General features: G+C 53.0%; 12 non-coding genes across 12 annotated transcripts; all 12 read left to right on the top strand.

Moving 5' to 3' along the window:
• The first annotated feature begins 1,736 nt into the window (after positions 1–1,736).
• trnat-cgu (transfer RNA threonine (anticodon CGU)) lies at positions 1,737–1,809 on the top strand. The gene has a single exon. It is a non-coding gene; the product is annotated as a tRNA-Thr (tRNA).
• Positions 1,810–2,574: 765 nt separating this feature from the next.
• Positions 2,575–2,647, top strand: trnat-ugu (transfer RNA threonine (anticodon UGU)). Its single transcript has one exon. It is a non-coding gene; the product is annotated as a tRNA-Thr (tRNA).
• A 982-nt stretch (positions 2,648–3,629) lies between these two features.
• trnat-cgu (transfer RNA threonine (anticodon CGU)) lies at positions 3,630–3,702 on the top strand. The gene has a single exon. It is a non-coding gene; the product is annotated as a tRNA-Thr (tRNA).
• Positions 3,703–4,468: 766 nt separating this feature from the next.
• trnat-ugu (transfer RNA threonine (anticodon UGU)) lies at positions 4,469–4,541 on the top strand. The gene has a single exon. It is a non-coding gene; the product is annotated as a tRNA-Thr (tRNA).
• Positions 4,542–5,521: 980 nt separating this feature from the next.
• trnat-cgu (transfer RNA threonine (anticodon CGU)) lies at positions 5,522–5,594 on the top strand. The gene has a single exon. It is a non-coding gene; the product is annotated as a tRNA-Thr (tRNA).
• A 765-nt stretch (positions 5,595–6,359) lies between these two features.
• Positions 6,360–6,432, top strand: trnat-ugu (transfer RNA threonine (anticodon UGU)). Its single transcript has one exon. It is a non-coding gene; the product is annotated as a tRNA-Thr (tRNA).
• Positions 6,433–7,413: 981 nt separating this feature from the next.
• trnat-cgu (transfer RNA threonine (anticodon CGU)) lies at positions 7,414–7,486 on the top strand. The gene has a single exon. It is a non-coding gene; the product is annotated as a tRNA-Thr (tRNA).
• A 765-nt stretch (positions 7,487–8,251) lies between these two features.
• On the top strand, positions 8,252–8,324 carry trnat-ugu (transfer RNA threonine (anticodon UGU)). The gene has a single exon. It is a non-coding gene; the product is annotated as a tRNA-Thr (tRNA).
• A 981-nt stretch (positions 8,325–9,305) lies between these two features.
• trnat-cgu (transfer RNA threonine (anticodon CGU)) lies at positions 9,306–9,378 on the top strand. Its single transcript has one exon. It is a non-coding gene; the product is annotated as a tRNA-Thr (tRNA).
• Positions 9,379–11,200: 1,822 nt separating this feature from the next.
• On the top strand, positions 11,201–11,273 carry trnat-cgu (transfer RNA threonine (anticodon CGU)). Its single transcript has one exon. It is a non-coding gene; the product is annotated as a tRNA-Thr (tRNA).
• A 1,821-nt stretch (positions 11,274–13,094) lies between these two features.
• On the top strand, positions 13,095–13,167 carry trnat-cgu (transfer RNA threonine (anticodon CGU)). The gene has a single exon. It is a non-coding gene; the product is annotated as a tRNA-Thr (tRNA).
• Positions 13,168–14,987: 1,820 nt separating this feature from the next.
• trnat-cgu (transfer RNA threonine (anticodon CGU)) lies at positions 14,988–15,060 on the top strand. Its single transcript has one exon. It is a non-coding gene; the product is annotated as a tRNA-Thr (tRNA).
• The last annotated feature ends 1,621 nt before the right edge of the window (positions 15,061–16,681 follow it).

Genomic DNA, 16,681 nt, shown 5'->3' with positions numbered 1-16,681 from the left:
TCGAACGCCTGTTTATGGTCCAAGCGGCTTCTGAGGAAGGGCGAGTTTTCACCCCAAACACCAGAGGTACGCGACGCGCTCCCGAATAACCCTGTTGGACTGAGAGCTGCTACTTTTGTCAAGTTGAGCTTTCCTGCAACTTCTGCTTTTGTCACTTACAGCGTTCAGTTGAAATCCAAAAACTTCTTTGTTCTGCAGGCAAAGAACGGGGCCGTGTGTGTTCACCGATTTCAGTTTGAGATCGCTGACCGATGATGTCTCCCGGTGATTCTCAGATATCACAGGAGCACAGAATCCCTCCAGTTTGGAAACAGTTTGGACTTGTTGGGCTGAAGGGCCTGTTTCCACACTGTCACCAATCTCATATATTCTTATCTCGTCAACACCGACCTGCAGAGAGCAATCTACCCAGGCCCATTCCGCGCACTGCATCATTCTACATTGAATGCTGACTAATCCACCGAGCCCGCACAATCACCGTACACAATGGGACAATGAAGCGTGGCCAATCCCGCAGAAGCTACACTTCTTTGTAAACGGAGCAGCCGGAGCAAACCCACGGGGAGAATGTTCAAACCGTTCAGACGGTGACGCGAGGGTCGATTGGAACCTGTGTCCCAAGCGTTCTGACTCAGCCAGTGTTAACCAGTCAGCCAAGTTCCGCTGAGCGACCTGGCGCCTGGCTCCATAGCTCAGCGGTTAGAGCACTGGTCTTGTAAACCAGAGATCGTGAGTTCAAATCTCACTGGGGCCTCTCAGTCTTGTGGTATGACGCTGAGGAGCGCTGTGTTCTTCAAATTGCTCCTCGCCCGTTTGTCGTCCAACCGGCTTCTTGGAAGCACGAGCGTCCACCGGCGGGGGGGGTGGCGCTCCTGTTGGACTCATAGCTGCTGCTTTTGGGAATTGATGTCTGAAACGCCTCTCATTTCTCGTCTCCGACCAGGTGAGCAGGTTTTCCTGCAACTTCTTTCTTCTGCAGGCAAAGAACGGGGCTGTGTGTGTTCACCGATTAAAGTTTGAGATCGCTGAACCGATTAAAGTTTGAGATCGCTGACCTCAGTCACTCCAAGCGACCGAATGACCATTCCCAATCATGTCTCCCGGTGATTCTCAGCTATCACAGAAGCATAGAATCCCTCCAGTTGGGAAACAGGCCATTCCGCCCAACTAGCCGCTCAGTGGTTCGCACTGCTGCCTCACAGCACTAGGGACGCAGTCACGATTCCAGCTTTAGGGGACTGTCTGTGTCGTGTTTGCACATTCGCCCAGAGTCTGCGTGGGTTTGCTCCGGTTCGCTCCCACTGTCTAAAGACGTGCAAGTCGTGTGAATTGGCCATTCTAAATTGCCCCTAGTCGTAGGTACATTATTCAGAGAGAAACGGGTCTGGGTGGGTTGATGTGGACTTGTTGGGCTGAAGGGCCTGTTTCCACACTGTCGCCAATCTAATTTATTCTAATCTCGTCAACACCGACCTGCAGAGAGCAGTCTACCCAGACCCATTCCGCACACTGCATCGTTGTACATTGAATGCTGACTAATCCATCGAGCCCGCACAATCACCGTACACAATGGGACAATGAAGCATGGCCAATCCCGCAGAAGCTGCACATCTCTGTAACCGGAGCAGCCGGAGCAAACCCACGCGCGCACGGGGAGAGAGAGTGTTCAAACTGTCCAGACGGTGACGCGAGGGCTGTTACCCAATCAGCCAAAGGTTCGCGGCGGCCGCTCGCCCGGCTCCATAGCTCAGCGGTTAGAGCGCTGGTCTCGTAAACCAGAGGGCGTGAGTTCAAATCTCACTGGGGCCTCATCGCATTTATCCTCTTTGCCAGGCCAGCCCGCAGTCAGTTTCAATGTTTGGTATGCGACTGACGAGTACCATGTTCGAATCGCTCAACGCCTGTTTATGGTCCAAGCGGCTTCTGAGGAGGGCGAGTTTTCACCCCCAAACACCAGAGGTACGCGACGCGCTCCCGAATAACCCTGTTGGACTGAGAGCTGCTACTTTTGTCAAGTTGAGCTTTCCTGCAACTTCTGCTTTTGTCACTTACAGCGTTCAGTTGAAATCCAAAAACTTCTTTGTTCTGCAGGCAAAGAACGGGGCCGTGTGTGTTCACCGATTTCAGTTTGAGATCGCTGACCGATGATGTCTCCCGGTGATTCTCAGATATCACAGGAGCACAGAATCCCTCCAGTTTGGAAACAGTTTGGACTTGTTGGGCTGAAGGGCCTGTTTCCACACTGTCACCAATCTCATATATTCTTATCTCGTCAACACCGACCTGCAGAGAGCAATCTACCCAGGCCCATTCCGCGCACTGCATCATTCTACATTGAATGCTGACTAATCCACCGAGCCCGCACAATCACCGTACACAATGGGACAATGAAGCGTGGCCAATCCCGCAGAAGCTACACTTCTTTGTAAACGGAGCAGCCGGAGCAAACCCACGGGGAGAATGTTCAAACCGTTCAGACGGTGACGCGAGGGTCGATTGGAACCTGTGTCCCAAGCGTTCTGACTCAGCCAGTGTTAACCAGTCAGCCAAGTTCCGCTGAGCGACCTGGCGCCTGGCTCCATAGCTCAGCGGTTAGAGCACTGGTCTTGTAAACCAGAGGTCGTGAGTTCAAATCTCACTGGGGCCTCTCAGTCTTGTGGTATGACGCTGAGGAGCGCTGTGTTCTTCAAATTGCTCCTCGCCCGTTTGTCGTCCAACCGGCTTCTTGGAAGCACGAGCGTCCACCGGCGGGGCGGGTGGCGCTCCTGTTGGACTCATAGCTGCTGCTTTTGGGAATTGATGTCTGAAACGCCTCTCATTTCTCGTCTCCGACCAGGTGAGCAGGTTTTCCTGCAACTTCTTTCTTCTGCAGGCAAAGAACGGGGCTGTGTGTGTTCACCGATTAAAGTTTGAGATCGCTGAACCGATTAAAGTTTGAGATCGCTGACCTCAGTCACTCCAAGCGACCGAATGACCATTCCCAATCATGTCTCCCGGTGATTCTCAGCTATCACAGAAGCATAGAATCCCTCCAGTTTGGAAACAGGCCATTCCGCCCAACTAGCCGCTCAGTGGTTCGCACTGCTGCCTCACAGCACTAGGGACGCAGTCACGATTCCAGCTTTAGGGGACTGTCTGTGTCGTGTTTGCACATTCGCCCAGAGTCTGCGTGGGTTTGCTCCGGTTCGCTCCCACTGTCTAAAGACGTGCAAGTCGTGTGAATTGGCCATTCTAAATTGCCCCTAGTCGTAGGTACATTATTCAGAGAGAAACGGGTCTGGGTGGGTTGATGTGGACTTGTTGGGCTGAAGGGCCTGTTTCCACACTGTCGCCAATCTAATTTATTCTAATCTCGTCAACACCGACCTGCAGAGAGCAGTCTACCCAGACCCATTCCGCACACTGCATCGTTGTACATTGAATGCTGACTAATCCATCGAGCCCGCACAATCACCGTACACAATGGGACAATGAAGCATGGCCAATCCCGCAGAAGCTGCACATCTCTGTAACCGGAGCAGCCGGAGCAAACCCACGCGCGCACGGGGAGAGAGAGTGTTCAAACTGTCCAGACGGTGACGCGAGGGCTGTTACCCAATCAGCCAAAGGTTCGCGGCGGCCGCTCGCCCGGCTCCATAGCTCAGCGGTTAGAGCGCTGGTCTCGTAAACCAGAGGGCGTGAGTTCAAATCTCACTGGGGCCTCATCGCATTTATCCTCTTTGCCAGGCCAGCCCGCAGTCAGTTTCAATGTTTGGTATGCGACTGACGAGTACCATGTTCGAATCGCTCAACGCCTGTTTATGGTCCAAGCGGCTTCTGAGGAAGGGCGAGTTTTCACCCCCAAACACCAGAGGTACGCGACGCGCTCCCGAATAACCCTGTTGGACTGAGAGCTGCTACTTTTGTCAAGTTGAGCTTTCCTGCAACTTCTGCTTTTGTCACTTACAGCGTTCAGTTGAAATCCAAAAACTTCTTTGTTCTGCAGGCAAAGAACGGGGCCGTGTGTGTTCACCGATTTCAGTTTGAGATCGCTGACCGATGATGTCTCCCGGTGATTCTCAGATATCACAGGAGCACAGAATCCCTCCAGTTTGGAAACAGTTTGGACTTGTTGGGCTGAAGGGCCTGTTTCCACACTGTCACCAATCTCATATATTCTTATCTCGTCAACACCGACCTGCAGAGAGCAATCTACCCAGGCCCATTCCGCGCACTGCATCATTCTACATTGAATGCTGACTAATCCACCGAGCCCGCACAATCACCGTACACAATGGGACAATGAAGCGTGGCCAATCCCGCAGAAGCTACACTTCTTTGTAAACGGAGCAGCCGGAGCAAACCCACGGGGAGAATGTTCAAACCGTTCAGACGGTGACGCGAGGGTCGATTGGAACCTGTGTCCCAAGCGTTCTGACTCAGCCAGTGTTAACCAGTCAGCCAAGTTCCGCTGAGCGACCTGGCGCCTGGCTCCATAGCTCAGCGGTTAGAGCACTGGTCTTGTAAACCAGAGGTCGTGAGTTCAAATCTCACTGGGGCCTCTCAGTCTTGTGGTATGACGCTGAGGAGCGCTGTGTTCTTCAAATTGCTCCTCGCCCGTTTGTCGTCCAACCGGCTTCTTGGAAGCACGAGCGTCCACGGCGGGGCGGGTGGCGCTCCTGTTGGACTCATAGCTGCTGCTTTTGGGAATTGATGTCTGAAACGCCTCTCATTTCTCGTCTCCGACCAGGTGAGCAGGTTTTCCTGCAACTTCTTTCTTCTGCAGGCAAAGAACGGGGCTGTGTGTGTTCACCGATTAAAGTTTGAGATCGCTGAACCGATTAAAGTTTGAGATCGCTGACCTCAGTCACTCCAAGCGACCGAATGACCATTCCCAATCATGTCTCCCGGTGATTCTCAGCTATCACAGAAGCATAGAATCCCTCCAGTTTGGAAACAGGCCATTCCGCCCAACTAGCCGCTCAGTGGTTCGCACTGCTGCCTCACAGCACTAGGGACGCAGTCACGATTCCAGCTTTAGGGGACTGTCTGTGTCGTGTTTGCACATTCGCCCAGAGTCTGCGTGGGTTTGCTCCGGTTCGCTCCCACTGTCTAAAGACGTGCAAGTCGTGTGAATTGGCCATTCTAAATGCCCCTAGTCGTAGGTACATTATTCAGAGAGAAACGGGTCTGGGTGGGTTGATGTGGACTTGTTGGGCTGAAGGGCCTGTTTCCACACTGTCGCCAATCTAATTTATTCTAATCTCGTCAACACCGACCTGCAGAGAGCAGTCTACCCAGACCCATTCCGCACACTGCATCGTTGTACATTGAATGCTGACTAATCCATCGAGCCCGCACAATCACCGTACACAATGGGACAATGAAGCATGGCCAATCCCGCAGAAGCTGCACATCTCTGTAACCGGAGCAGCCGGAGCAAACCCACGCGCGCACGGGGAGAGAGAGTGTTCAAACTGTCCAGACGGTGACGCGAGGGCTGTTACCCAATCAGCCAAAGGTTCGCGGCGGCCGCTCGCCCGGCTCCATAGCTCAGCGGTTAGAGCGCTGGTCTCGTAAACCAGAGGGCGTGAGTTCAAATCTCACTGGGGCCTCATCGCATTTATCCTCTTTGCCAGGCCAGCCCGCAGTCAGTTTCAATGTTTGGTATGCGACTGACGAGTACCATGTTCGAATCGCTCAACGCCTGTTTATGGTCCAAGCGGCTTCTGAGGAAGGGCGAGTTTTCACCCCAAACACCAGAGGTACGCGACGCGCTCCCGAATAACCCTGTTGGACTGAGAGCTGCTACTTTTGTCAAGTTGAGCTTTCCTGCAACTTCTGCTTTTGTCACTTACAGCGTTCAGTTGAAATCCAAAAACTTCTTTGTTCTGCAGGCAAAGAACGGGGCCGTGTGTGTTCACCGATTTCAGTTTGAGATCGCTGACCGATGATGTCTCCCGGTGATTCTCAGATATCACAGGAGCACAGAATCCCTCCAGTTTGGAAACAGTTTGGACTTGTTGGGCTGAAGGGCCTGTTTCCACACTGTCACCAATCTCATATATTCTTATCTCGTCAACACCGACCTGCAGAGAGCAATCTACCCAGGCCCATTCCGCGCACTGCATCATTCTACATTGAATGCTGACTAATCCACCGAGCCCGCACAATCACCGTACACAATGGGACAATGAAGCGTGGCCAATCCCGCAGAAGCTACACTTCTTTGTAAACGGAGCAGCCGGAGCAAACCCACGGGGAGAATGTTCAAACCGTTCAGACGGTGACGCGAGGGTCGATTGGAACCTGTGTCCCAAGCGTTCTGACTCAGCCAGTGTTAACCAGTCAGCCAAGTTCCGCTGAGCGACCTGGCGCCTGGCTCCATAGCTCAGCGGTTAGAGCACTGGTCTTGTAAACCAGAGGTCGTGAGTTCAAATCTCACTGGGGCCTCTCAGTCTTGTGGTATGACGCTGAGGAGCGCTGTGTTCTTCAAATTGCTCCTCGCCCGTTTGTCGTCCAACCGGCTTCTTGGAAGCACGAGCGTCCACCGGCGGGGCGGGTGGCGCTCCTGTTGGACTCATAGCTGCTGCTTTTGGGAATTGATGTCTGAAACGCCTCTCATTTCTCGTCTCCGACCAGGTGAGCAGGTTTTCCTGCAACTTCTTTCTTCTGCAGGCAAAGAACGGGGCTGTGTGTGTTCACCGATTAAAGTTTGAGATCGCTGAACCGATTAAAGTTTGAGATCGCTGACCTCAGTCACTCCAAGCGACCGAATGACCATTCCCAATCATGTCTCCCGGTGATTCTCAGCTATCACAGAAGCATAGAATCCCTCCAGTTTGGAAACAGGCCATTCCGCCCAACTAGCCGCTCAGTGGTTCGCACTGCTGCCTCACAGCACTAGGGACGCAGTCACGATTCCAGCTTTAGGGGACTGTCTGTGTCGTGTTTGCACATTCGCCCAGAGTCTGCGTGGGTTTGCTCCGGTTCGCTCCCACTGTCTAAAGACGTGCAAGTCGTGTGAATTGGCCATTCTAAATTGCCCCTAGTCGTAGGTACATTATTCAGAGAGAAACGGGTCTGGGTGGGTTGATGTGGACTTGTTGGGCTGAAGGGCCTGTTTCACACTGTCGCCAATCTAATTTATTCTAATCTCGTCAACACCGACCTGCAGAGAGCAGTCTACCCAGACCCATTCCGCACACTGCATCGTTGTACATTGAATGCTGACTAATCCATCGAGCCCGCACAATCACCGTACACAATGGGACAATGAAGCATGGCCAATCCCGCAGAAGCTGCACATCTCTGTAACCGGAGCACCCGGAGCAAACCCACGCGCGCACGGGGAGAGAGAGTGTTCAAACTGTCCAGACGGTGACGCGAGGGCTGTTACCCAATCAGCCAAAGGTTCGCGGCGGCCGCTCGCCCGGCTCCATAGCTCAGCGGTTAGAGCGCTGGTCTCGTAAACCAGAGGGCGTGAGTTCAAATCTCACTGGGGCCTCATCGCATTTATCCTCTTTGCCAGGCCAGCCCGCAGTCAGTTTCAATGTTTGGTATGCGACTGACGAGTACCATGTTCGAATCGCTCAACGCCTGTTTATGGTCCAAGCGGCTTCTGAGGAAGGGCGAGTTTTCACCCCCAAACACCAGAGGTACGCGACGCGCTCCCGAATAACCCTGTTGGACTGAGAGCTGCTACTTTTGTCAAGTTGAGCTTTCCTGCAACTTCTGCTTTTGTCACTTACAGCGTTCAGTTGAAATCCAAAAACTTCTTTGTTCTGCAGGCAAAGAACGGGGCCGTGTGTGTTCACCGATTTCAGTTTGAGATCGCTGACCGATGATGTCTCCCGGTGATTCTCAGATATCACAGGAGCACAGAATCCCTCCAGTTTGGAAACAGTTTGGACTTGTTGGGCTGAAGGGCCTGTTTCCACACTGTCACCAATCTCATATATTCTTATCTCGTCAACACCGACCTGCAGAGAGCAATCTACCAGGCCCATTCCGCGCACTGCATCATTCTACATTGAATGCTGACTAATCCACCGAGCCCGCACAATCACCGTACACAATGGGACAATGAAGCGTGGCCAATCCCGCAGAAGCTACACTTCTTTGTAAACGGAGCAGCCGGAGCAAACCCACGGGGAGAATGTTCAAACCGTTCAGACGGTGACGCGAGGGTCGATTGGAACCTGTGTCCCAAGCGTTCTGACTCAGCCAGTGTTAACCAGTCAGCCAAGTTCCGCTGAGCGACCTGGCGCCTGGCTCCATAGCTCAGCGGTTAGAGCACTGGTCTTGTAAACCAGAGGTCGTGAGTTCAAATCTCACTGGGGCCTCTCAGTCTTGTGGTATGACGCTGAGGAGCGCTGTGTTCTTCAAATTGCTCCTCGCCCGTTTGTCGTCCAACCGGCTTCTTGGAAGCACGAGCGTCCACCGGCGGGGCGGGTGGCGCTCCTGTTGGACTCATAGCTGCTGCTTTTGGGAATTGATGTCTGAAACGCCTCTCATTTCTCGTCTCCGACCAGGTGAGCAGGTTTTCCTGCAACTTCTTTCTTCTGCAGGCAAAGAACGGGGCTGTGTGTGTTCACCGATTAAAGTTTGAGATCGCTGAACCGATTAAAGTTTGAGATCGCTGACCTCAGTCACTCCAAGCGACCGAATGACCATTCCCAATCATGTCTCCGGTGATTCTCAGCTATCACAGAAGCATAGAATCCCTCCAGTTTGGAAACAGGCCATTCCGCCCAACTAGCCGCTCAGTGGTTCGCACTGCTGCCTCACAGCACTAGGGACGCAGTCACGATTCCAGCTTTAGGGGACTGTCTGTGTCGTGTTTGCACATTCGCCCAGAGTCTGCGTGGGTTTGCTCCGGTTCGCTCCCACTGTCTAAAGACGTGCAAGTCGTGTGAATTGGCCATTCTAAATTGCCCCTAGTCGTAGGTACATTATTCAGAGAGAAACGGGTCTGGGTGGGTTGATGTGGACTTGTTGGGCTGAAGGGCCTGTTTCCACACTGTCGCCAATCTAATTTATTCTAATCTCGTCAACACCGACCTGCAGAGAGCAGTCTACCCAGACCCATTCCGCACACTGCATCGTTGTACATTGAATGCTGACTAATCCATCGAGCCCGCACAATCACCGTACACAATGGGACAATGAAGCATGGCCAATCCCGCAGAAGCTGCACATCTCTGTAACCGGAGCAGCCGGAGCAAACCCACGCGCGCACGGGGAGAGAGAGTGTTCAAACTGTCCAGACGGTGACGCGAGGGCTGTTACCCAATCAGCCAAAGGTTCGCGGCGGCCGCTCGCCCGGCTCCATAGCTCAGCGGTTAGAGCGCTGGTCTCGTAAACCAGAGGGCGTGAGTTCAAATCTCACTGGGGCCTCATCGCATTTATCCTCTTTGCCAGGCCAGCCCGCAGTCAGTTTCAATGTTTGGTATGCGACTGACGAGTACCATGTTCGAATCGCTCAACGCCTGTTTATGGTCCAAGCGGCTTCTGAGGAAGGGCGAGTTTTCACCCCCAAACACCAGAGGTACGCGACGCGCTCCCGAATAACCCTGTTGGACTGAGAGCTGCTACTTTTGTCAAGTTGAGCTTTCCTGCAACTTCTGCTTTTGTCACTTACAGCGTTCAGTTGAAATCCAAAAACTTCTTTGTTCTGCAGGCAAAGAACGGGGCCGTGTGTGTTCACCGATTTCAGTTTGAGATCGCTGACCGATGATGTCTCCCGGTGATTCTCAGATATCACAGGAGCACAGAATCCCTCCAGTTTGGAAACAGTTTGGACTTGTTGGGCTGAAGGGCCTGTTTCCACACTGTCACCAATCTCATATATTCTTATCTCGTCAACACCGACCTGCAGAGAGCAATCTACCCAGGCCCATTCCGCGCACTGCATCATTCTACATTGAATGCTGACTAATCCACCGAGCCCGCACAATCACCGTACACAATGGGACAATGAAGCGTGGCCAATCCCGCAGAAGCTACACTTCTTTGTAAACGGAGCAGCCGGAGCAAACCCACGGGGAGAATGTTCAAACCGTTCAGACGGTGACGCGAGGGTCGATTGGAACCTGTGTCCCAAGCGTTCTGACTCAGCCAGTGTTAACCAGTCAGCCAAGTTCCGCTGAGCGACCTGGCGCCTGGCTGCATAGCTCAGCGGTTAGAGCACTGGTCTTGTAAACCAGAGATCGTGAGTTCAAATCTCACTGGGGCCTCTCAGTCTTGTGGTATGACGCTGAGGAGCGCTGTGTTCTTCAAATTGCTCCTCGCCCGTTTGTCGTCCAACCGGCTTCTTGGAAGCACGAGCGTCCACCGGCGGGGCGGGTGGCGCTCCTGTTGGACTCATAGCTGCTGCTTTTGGGAATTGATGTCTGAAACGCCTCTCATTTCTCGTCTCCGACCAGGTGAGCAGGTTTTCCTGCAACTTCTTTCTTCTGCAGGCAAAGAACGGGGCTGTGTGTGTTCACCGATTAAAGTTTGAGATCGCTGAACCGATTAAAGTTTGAGATCGCTGACCTCAGTCACTCCAAGCGACCGAATGACCATTCCCAATCATGTCTCCCCGGTGATTCTCAGCTATCACAGAAGCATAGAATCCCTCCAGTTTGGAAACAGGCCATTCCGCCCAACTAGCCGCTCAGTGGTTCGCACTGCTGCCTCACAGCACTAGGGACGCAGTCACGATTCCAGCTTTAGGGGACTGTCTGTGTCGTGTTTGCACATTCGCCCAGAGTCTGCGTGGGTTTGCTCCGGTTCGCTCCCACTGTCTAAAGACGTGCAAGTCGTGTGAATTGGCCATTCTAAATTGCCCCTAGTCGTAGGTACATTATTCAGAGAGAAACGGGTCTGGGTGGGTTGATGTGGACTTGTTGGGCTGAAGGGCCTGTTTCCACACTGTCGCCAATCTAATTTATTCTAATCTCGTCAACACCGACCTGCAGAGAGCAGTCTACCCAGACCCATTCCGCACACTGCATCGTTGTACATTGAATGCTGACTAATCCATCGAGCCCGCACAATCACCGTACACAATGGGACAATGAAGCATGGCCAATCCCGCAGAAGCTGCACATCTCTGTAACCGGAGCACCCGGAGCAAACCCACGCGCGCACGGGGAGAGAGAGTGTTCAAACTGTCCAGACGGTGACGCGAGGACTGTTACCCAATCAGCCAAAGGTTCGCGGCGGCCGCTCGCCCGGCTCCATAGCTCAGCGGTTAGAGCGCTGGTCTCGTAAACCAGAGGGCGTGAGTTCAAATCTCACTGGGGCCTCATCGCATTTATCCTCTTTGCCAGGCCAGCCCGCAGTCAGTTTCAATGTTTGGTATGCGACTGACGAGTACCATGTTCGAATCGCTCAACGCCTGTTTATGGTCCAAGCGGCTTCTGAGGAAGGGCGAGTTTTCACCCCCAAACACCAGAGGTACGCGACGCGCTCCCGAATAACCCTGTTGGACTGAGAGCTGCTACTTTTGTCAAGTTGAGCTTTCCTGCAACTTCTGCTTTTGTCACTTACAGCGTTCAGTTGAAATCCAAAAACTTCTTTGTTCTGCAGGCAAAGAACGGGGCCGTGTGTGTTCACCGATTTCAGTTTGAGATCGCTGACCGATGATGTCTCCCGGTGATTCTCAGATATCACAGGAGCACAGAATCCCTCCAGTTTGGAAACAGTTTGGACTTGTTGGGCTGAAGGGCCTGTTTCCACACTGTCACCAATCTCATATATTCTTATCTCGTCAACACCGACCTGCAGAGAGCAATCTACCCAGGCCCATTCCGCGCACTGCATCATTCTACATTGAATGCTGACTAATCCACCGAGCCCGCACAATCACCGTACACAATGGGACAATGAAGCGTGGCCAATCCCGCAGAAGCTACACTTCTTTGTAAACGGAGCAGCCGGAGCAAACCCACGGGGAGAATGTTCAAACCGTTCAGACGGTGACGCGAGGGTCGATTGGAACCTGTGTCCCAAGCGTTCTGACTCAGCCAGTGTTAACCAGTCAGCCAAGTTCCGCTGAGCGACCTGGCGCCTGGCTGCATAGCTCAGCGGTTAGAGCACTGGTCTTGTAAACCAGAGATCGTGAGTTCAAATCTCACTGGGGCCTCTCAGTCTTGTGGTATGACGCTGAGGAGCGCTGTGTTCTTCAAATTGCTCCTCGCCCGTTTGTCGTCCAACCGGCTTCTTGGAAGCACGAGCGTCCACCGGCGGGGCGGGTGGCGCTCCTGTTGGACTCATAGCTGCTGCTTTTGGGAATTGATGTCTGAAACGCCTCTCATTTCTCGTCTCCGACCAGGTGAGCAGGTTTTCCTGCAACTTCTTTCTTCTGCAGGCAAAGAACGGGGCTGTGTGTGTTCACCGATTAAAGTTTGAGATCGCTGAACCGATTAAAGTTTGAGATCGCTGACCTCAGTCACTCCAAGCGACCGAATGACCATTCCCAATCATGTCTCCCGGTGATTCTCAGCTATCACAGAAGCATAGAATCCCTCCAGTTTGGAAACAGGCCATTCCGCCCAACTAGCCGCTCAGTGGTTCGCACTGCTGCCTCACAGCACTAGGGACGCAGTCACGATTCCAGCTTTAGGGGACTGTCTGTGTCGTGTTTGCACATTCGCCCAGAGTCTGCGTGGGTTTGCTCCGGTTCGCTCCCACTGTCTAAAGACGTGCAAGTCGTGTGAATTGGCCATTCTAAATTGCCCCTAGTCGTAGGTACATTATTCAGAGAGAAACGGGTCTGGGTGGGTTGATGTGGACTTGTTGGGCTGAAGGGCCTGTTTCCACACTGTCGCCAATCTAATTTATTCTAATCTCGTCAACACCGACCTGCAGAGAGCAGTCTACCCAGACCCATTCCGCACACTGCATCGTTGTACATTGAATGCTGACTAATCCATCGAGCCCGCACAATCACCGTACACAATGGGACAATGAAGCATGGCCAATCCCGCAGAAGCTGCACATCTCTGTAACCGGAGCAGCCGGAGCAAACCCACGCGCGCACGGGGAGAGAGAGTGTTCAAACTGTCCAGACGGTGACGCGAGGACTGTTACCCAATCAGCCAAAGGTTCGCGGCGGCCGCTCGCCCGGCTCCATAGCTCAGCGGTTAGAGCGCTGGTCTCGTAAACCAGAGGGCGTGAGTTCAAATCTCACTGGGGCCTCATCGCATTTATCCTCTTTGCCAGGCCAGCCCGCAGTCAGTTTCAATGTTTGGTATGCGACTGACGAGTACCATGTTCGAATCGCTCAACGCCTGTTTATGGTCCAAGCGGCTTCTGAGGAAGGGCGAGTTTTCACCCCCAAACACCAGAGGTACGCGACGCGCTCCCGAATAACCCTGTTGGACTGAGAGCTGCTACTTTTGTCAAGTTGAGCTTTCCTGCAACTTCTGCTTTTGTCACTTACAGCGTTCAGTTGAAATCCAAAAACTTCTTTGTTCTGCAGGCAAAGAACGGGGCCGTGTGTGTTCACCGATTTCAGTTTGAGATCGCTGACCGATGATGTCTCCCGGTGATTCTCAGATATCACAGGAGCACAGAATCCCTCCAGTTTGGAAACAGTTTGGACTTGTTGGGCTGAAGGGCCTGTTTCCACACTGTCACCAATCTCATATATTCTTATCTCGTCAACACCGACCTGCAGAGAGCAATCTACCCAGGCCCATTCCGCGCACTGCATCATTCTACATTGAATGCTGACTAATCCACCGAGCCCGCACAATCACCGTACACAATGGGACAATGAAGCGTGGCCAATCCCGCAGAAGCTACACTTCTTTGTAAACGGAGCAGCCGGAGCAAACCCACGGGGAGAATGTTCAAACCGTTCAGACGGTGACGCGAGGGTCGATTGGAACCTGTGTCCCAAGCGTTCTGACTCAGCCAGTGTTAACCAGTCAGCCAAGTTCCGCTGAGCGACCTGGCGCCTGGCTGCATAGCTCAGCGGTTAGAGCACTGGTCTTGTAAACCAGAGATCGTGAGTTCAAATCTCACTGGGGCCTCTCAGTCTTGTGGTATGACGCTGAGGAGCGCTGTGTTCTTCAAATTGCTCCTCGCCCGTTTGTCGTCCAACCGGCTTCTTGGAAGCACGAGCGTCCACCGGCGGGGCGGGTGGCGCTCCTGTTGGACTCATAGCTGCTGCTTTTGGGAATTGATGTCTGAAACGCCTCTCATTTCTCGTCTCCGACCAGGTGAGCAGGTTTTCCTGCAACTTCTTTCTTCTGCAGGCAAAGAACGGGGCTGTGTGTGTTCACCGATTAAAGTTTGAGATCGCTGAACCGATTAAAGTTTGAGATCGCTGACCTCAGTCACTCCAAGCGACCGAATGACCATTCCCAATCATGTCTCCGGTGATTCTCAGCTATCACAGAAGCATAGAATCCCTCCAGTTTGGAAACAGGCCATTCCGCCCAACTAGCCGCTCAGTGGTTCGCACTGCTGCCTCACAGCACTAGGGACGCAGTCACGATTCCAGCTTTAGGGGACTGTCTGTGTCGTGTTTGCACATTCGCCCAGAGTCTGCGTGGGTTTGCTCCGGTTCGCTCCCACTGTCTAAAGACGTGCAAGTCGTGTGAATTGGCCATTCTAAATTGCCCCTAGTCGTAGGTACATTATTCAGAGAGAAACGGGTCTGGGTGGGTTGATGTGGACTTGTTGGGCTGAAGGGCCTGTTTCCACACTGTCGCCAATCTAATTTATTCTAATCTCGTCAACACCGACCTGCAGAGAGCAGTCTACCCAGACCCATTCCGCACACTGCATCGTTGTACATTGAATGCTGACTAATCCATCGGGCCCGCACAATCACCGTACACAATGGGACAATGAAGCATGGCCAATCCCGCAGAAGCTGCACATCTCTGTAACCGGAGCAGCCGGAGCAAACCCACGCGCGCACGGGGAGAGAGAGTGTTCAAACTGTCCAGACGGTGACGCGAGGGCTGTTACCCAATCAGCCAAAGGTTCGCGGCGGCCGCTCGCCCGGCTCCATAGCTCAGCGGTTAGAGCGCTGGTCTCGTAAACCAGAGGGCGTGAGTTCAAATCTCACTGGGGCCTCATCGCATTTATCCTCTTTGCCAGGCCAGCCCGCAGTCAGTTTCAATGTTTGGTATGCGACTGACGAGTACCATGTTCGAATCGCTCAACGCCTGTTTATGGTCCAAGCGGCTTCTGAGGAAGGGCGAGTTTTCACCCCCAAACACCAGAGGAACGCGACGCGCTCCCGAATAACCCTGTTGGACTGAGAGCTGCTACTTTTGTCAAGTTGAGCTTTCCTGCAACTTCTGCTTTTGTCACTTACAGCGTTCAGTTGAAATCCAAAAACTTCTTTGTTCTGCAGGCAAAGAACGGGGCCGTGTGTGTTCACCGATTTCAGTTTGAGATCGCTGACCGATGATGTCTCCCGGTGATTCTCAGATATCACAGGAGCACAGAATCCCTCCAGTTTGGAAACAGTTTGGACTTGTTGGGCTGAAGGGCCTGTTTCCACACTGTCACCAATCTCATATATTCTTATCTCGTCAACACCGACCTGCAGAGAGCAATCTACCCAGGCCCATTCCGCGCACTGCATCATTCTACATTGAATGCTGACTAATCCACCGAGCCCGCACAATCACCGTACACAATGGGACAATGAAGCGTGGCCAATCCCGCAGAAGCTACACTTCTTTGTAAACGGAGCAGCCGGAGCAAACCCACGGGGAGAATGTTCAAACCGTTCAGACGGTGACGCGAGGGTCGATTGGAACCTGTGTCCCAAGCGTTCTGACTCAGCCAGTGTTAACCAGTCAGCCAAGTTCCGCTGAGCGACCTGGCGCCTGGCTGCATAGCTCAGCGGTTAGAGCACTGGTCTTGTAAACCAGAGATCGTGAGTTCAAATCTCACTGGGGCCTCTCAGTCTTGTGGTATGACGCTGAGGAGCGCTGTGTTCTTCAAATTGCTCCTCGCCCGTTTGTCGTCCAACCGGCTTCTTGGAAGCACGAGCGTCCACCGGCGGGGCGGGTGGCGCTCCTGTTGGACTCATAGCTGCTGCTTTTGGGAATTGATGTCTGAAACGCCTCTCATTTCTCGTCTCCGACCAGGTGAGCAGGTTTTCCTGCAACTTCTTTCTTCTGCAGGCAAAGAACGGGGCTGTGTGTGTTCACCGATTAAAGTTTGAGATCGCTGAACCGATTAAAGTTTGAGATCGCTGACCTCAGTCACTCCAAGCGACCGAATGACCATTCCCAATCATGTCTCCCGGTGATTCTCAGCTATCACAGAAGCATAGAATCCCTCCAGTTTGGAAACAGGCCATTCCGCCCAACTAGCCGCTCAGTGGTTCGCACTGCTGCCTCACAGCACTAGGGACGCAGTCACGATTCCAGCTTTAGGGGACTGTCTGTGTCGTGTTTGCACATTCGCCCAGAGTCTGCGTGGGTTTGCTCCGGTTCGCTCCCACTGTCTAAAGACGTGCAAGTCGTGTGAATTGGCCATTCTAAATTGCCCCTAGTCGTAGGTACATTATTCAGAGAGAAACGGGTCTGGGTGGGTTGATGTGGACTTGTTGGGCTGAAGGGCCTGTTTCCACACTGTCGCCAATCTAATTTATTCTAATCTCGTCAACACCGACCTGCAGAGAGCAGTCTACCCAGACCCATTCCGCACACTGCATCGTTGTACATTGAATGCTGAC

Source organism: Hemiscyllium ocellatum, unplaced genomic scaffold, assembly GCF_020745735.1.
Source record: "Hemiscyllium ocellatum isolate sHemOce1 unplaced genomic scaffold, sHemOce1.pat.X.cur. scaffold_2578_pat_ctg1, whole genome shotgun sequence".
In the NCBI taxonomy this organism is placed as follows: Eukaryota; Metazoa; Chordata; class Chondrichthyes; order Orectolobiformes; family Hemiscylliidae; genus Hemiscyllium; species Hemiscyllium ocellatum.
This window is presented reverse-complemented; position numbering and strand designations above follow the sequence as displayed.